This window comes from Grammomys surdaster, unplaced genomic scaffold (genome assembly GCF_004785775.1).
Source record: "Grammomys surdaster isolate TR1022 unplaced genomic scaffold, NIH_TR_1.0 60, whole genome shotgun sequence".
NCBI classification, from domain to species: domain Eukaryota; kingdom Metazoa; phylum Chordata; class Mammalia; order Rodentia; family Muridae; genus Grammomys; species Grammomys surdaster.
The window spans coordinates 9,465,731-9,469,903 of NW_021604562.1; positions in this window are offsets into that span (position 1 = coordinate 9,465,731).

Sequence of the window (4,173 nt, forward strand, 5' to 3'; positions counted from 1 at the left end):
GGGTTAGAGGAGAAGAAAGTAGTGGGGTTTTCAAGACATCCAAAAGAAAAGGAGAGAGAAATGGGGGACAGGGCTGCTGAAAACCAACTCCTCTGTCCAACCCCATCTTTATATACACCATTGGTAGGAGCTCATTAAAGGCAACTCTCCACCTCTACCTCCTACACACACACACACACACACACACACACACACACAAGCATACATTCTCTGCCCCTGCCACCCTTCACACACACACACTCTCCACCCCCACCTTTTACACACACTCTCTCTCTCTCCACCCCCACCTTTTACATACACACAGACACACACATACACACACACTCTCTCTCTCCACCCCCACCTTTTACACACACACACACTCTCTCTCCACCCCCACCTTTTACACACACACACACACACACACACAGCTCATTACGGCTCTTCACGCCTCTCAGAGCTTCCTGCAGTGCTAGGGAAGATGAACTAACTCTAACTGCTAAAGGCTCCCTAAACATTTTGCCTTATTAACCAGCCTAACCACATGGTGCCTCGAGTGATAATGACCTGGGAATGGGGTTGCCAGATAAACCACAGAAAGCAATATTTGGAACATACACATTAAAAAAGCAGAAACTATTGTGATTTGAAATTCAAATTTAATCAGCCAGTCTGTACTTTTAGATGCTGAATGTGGCCAATTAGCAAATTTCGAAAAACCTTCCAGGAGATCACCTAACAGAAATGGGACTCTAACTTGCTTTTGATAATGGGGTGAAAAATAATAGTTTTTACAATCTATAATATACTTTCTTCACATTGTCAAGTACCAGGCAGACTCGCCAGGCCTTCCACCAGTATTCCAAACCTGCAACCATGTTCTGGTTACTGCTAGTTTGTCTACTGGGCCTGCAGCCCCCATCTCCCTGACTGCAATTCTCATCTCCCCTAGGTTACCTGTCTATTGTTTGTTTGTTTGTTTGTTTGTTTGTTTGTTTTGAGACAAGGTTTCTTTGTGTAGCTAGCTTTGGCTGTCCTGGAACTCATTCTGTAGACCAGAATGGCCTAGAACCCAGAGATCTGCCTGCCTCTACACTCGGGAGTCCTGGAATTAAAAGCAGATGCCACCATCACCTGGACTTACCTCTCCATTATTTTCCCCACAAAATGAAATCTGCATAGATAGAGAACTGTGAAAAATGTCCCTGTCTGAAGATGCTCTGTGATCATTTCTCACGGAATCAGCAGAGTTGAGAAGGAAGATAGATGGGGATTATTATCCATCCTCTCCCCTGTGGCATCTCTTCCCATCTCTTTAGGCCTAGCAGCTTGCAAGCCCCTATCCCAGCTCTGTAGTTTCACTCAGATGAGCCAGCATTTTGTCCACAGAGACATTCTGAGAGGCCCATTCAACTAAATGAAATTGGGAGTTCTTGAATAGTCAGAAAAGCGGCATCTTGCATGAAGTAAGACATATGTCCATGTCACAAGCAGGGACACACAGAGAGAAAACTTTGAAGAATACTGGGCTGTTTTTTTTTTTTCTGTTTACTAGCCTCCAGGCAGTTATGCACAAACTAGACTACAAAAGATGGTAGCTGCCACAGCAGCTTGAAGAATGTATGGGGCAGCCTCAATTTGAAAGCTGTTCTTCCCAATCACACTGTGGCCCACACCGAACAAAAGCACAGCTAGGTCATGAGCTTGTTTTTTATTCTCCCTGCCTGCACAAGGAATTTGGCTCTCTTAATTATCAGATGCCCATACTTCAAGTTTCAACAGAAAAATTCTGTCTGGTCAGGCTTGGTGGCTCCCATGTGTTACTTGGGGGAGCTGAAGTAGGAAGACCATTTGTAAATTTCAGGCCAGTTTGGACTGCATAGTCAATTACAGAACAACCTGGGTTATAGAAAGGAAGGGAAAGAAGGAAGAAGGGAGAGAAAAAAGGAAGCGAGGGAAGAAATCACATGGAAAGAAAGAAAGGGCAAGCAAAAGGAAAAAAAATCTGTCTAGATGCAGAAATGTCAATATTGCATGTTTTCTCAGATGCAGAATGTAGATTTAAATTTAGATTTATAAATGAATATGCCTGTGCATGTTGGGGGGGAATATGAGGAGGGGAAAGGTCTGAAGGAAGGGATTAAAGACAGAATAATGGAAGATATGCCATGAAAACAGAAGGAAAGACTATTCAAGAGGAGAAGGTATGGTGGTTTGAATAAAAATGGCCCCCATAGGTCTGTAGGGAGCAGCACTATTAGACAATGTGGCCTTGTTAAAATAGGTGCGCCCTGTTGGAGGAAGTGAGTCTCTTGGGGTGGACTTTGAAGTCTCATTGTATCTCAACTCACTTCCTGTTGCCTGCAGATCCAGATGTAGGACTCCCAAGCTCCTTCTCCAGCACCAGGTCTGCCTGCATGCTGCCATGTTTCCTGCCGCAATGATAATGGACTGATCCTCTGAAACTGTAAGCCAGCCCCAATTAAATATCTTCTTTTATATGAGTTGCCATAGTCATGGTGTGTCTTCACAGCAATAAAACCCAGACTAAGACAGAAGTTGGTACCAATAAGAAGGGAAGGGGGAATGAGAGGGGGACAAATAAGAGCAAGATACACGTTTACAAACATAGCATAGAGAAATTTATTTCTCCTTATTTTAACAAAAAAGAACTTATAGAAAGAAAGATCCTGTCTAGCTATGGCTCCCCTGGGAAGGCTATGCCTGAAGTCTTTCACCATTCACTCATTTGATCAGTAGGCATTCAATACATTTCTATTGTGTCAGTCTAGCTGATACGGAAGTGAGGAGAAAGTGCAGTTACTAAAGGATGAGGCTGAACAACTAATGGAAGACACACATACACACATATACACACACACACACATACACACACATATACATATATATACACACATACACACACACATACACACATACACACACAGACACACACACAGACACACACACAAGGAACAAATTTGGTACACAATGTAGAAGTAGAAAGAACAAAGGAAAGGTACCTCTCACGTCCTAGGAAGCTTGCAAAAGGAACCTCATGAGAACTGATATCTGTACTGAGGCCTAAAGGATAAGGAGTTTCCCAGAAAGGGTGCTTCACAGAAGGGACATGTCCCAGTGACCAGAAAGATGTTTGAAGAACAGCAGGAGGAAATACAGGACATCCCAAGGTGGTGCTGTGCTGAAAGGAAGTATAATTTACTTCCTGTGAGCCTCACATCATCTCTCCTATAAGGGATAGAGAGGATAGTTTTATCCAGTATCATACCTCTATTAAATGGTAAAGTCAAGAACAGAACCCCAGGCATTCAGTTCCAAAGTCCACATACTCTACTCTATGATATCCCAAACCATAACTCAAATGAATATAACAAATTGTGGAACTCCAGCATGAGATCCTAGCCTTCAAGCCCAGAGCCACCAACTCTACCTTATAGGCCCCAATTCATTCCAGCTCCTTGTTCTTCTCTGGCCTTAGAACCTCTGTCCAGTGCTGGTCTCTTAATAATTCATGGTACCCAGGTAAGACTCTCCCTATTGTCTGGATCCCTGCTCATGTCAGATTTTCAGAGCTAAGGCTAACCACACAATTATCCTTAAAACTAGAGGATTTCACAACAATATGAACCAACCAGAACCCCCCCCAAGAGCTTCCAGGGACTAAACCACCAAGCAAAGAGTACAGATGGAGGGACCCATGACTCCAGCTTAATATGTGGCAGAAGATGGCCTTATCTGGCATCAATGGAAGGAGAGGCCCTTGGTCCTGTGAAGGCTCAATGTCCCAGAGTAGGGGAACACTAAGGCAGTGAGGTGGGGTTGGGTGGATGGGTGGGTGGGTGGGTGAGCACCCTCATAGAAGCAGGGGAGGGTCATGGGATAGGGAGTTCCAGAGGGGAAACCAGGAAAGGGAATAACATTTGAAATATAAATAAAGAAAATATCTAATAAAAAATAATGACAAAAATAAAACTAGAGGATTTCTTGTTCCACACTTCCAGTCACTGGCCCTATCTTCTCAGACCCCAAGGTACTGTAAGATGCTTATTTCTTCTCTTCTCTCTTTTTCTGCCATTTATTCTTATTGTGGTTTCAGGGACATCCCCAAATTACTTTAGTGTCTGTATGTCTTCTGGCTATTACTTAGATACAAGCCATCCTCAGAGAAGCTAA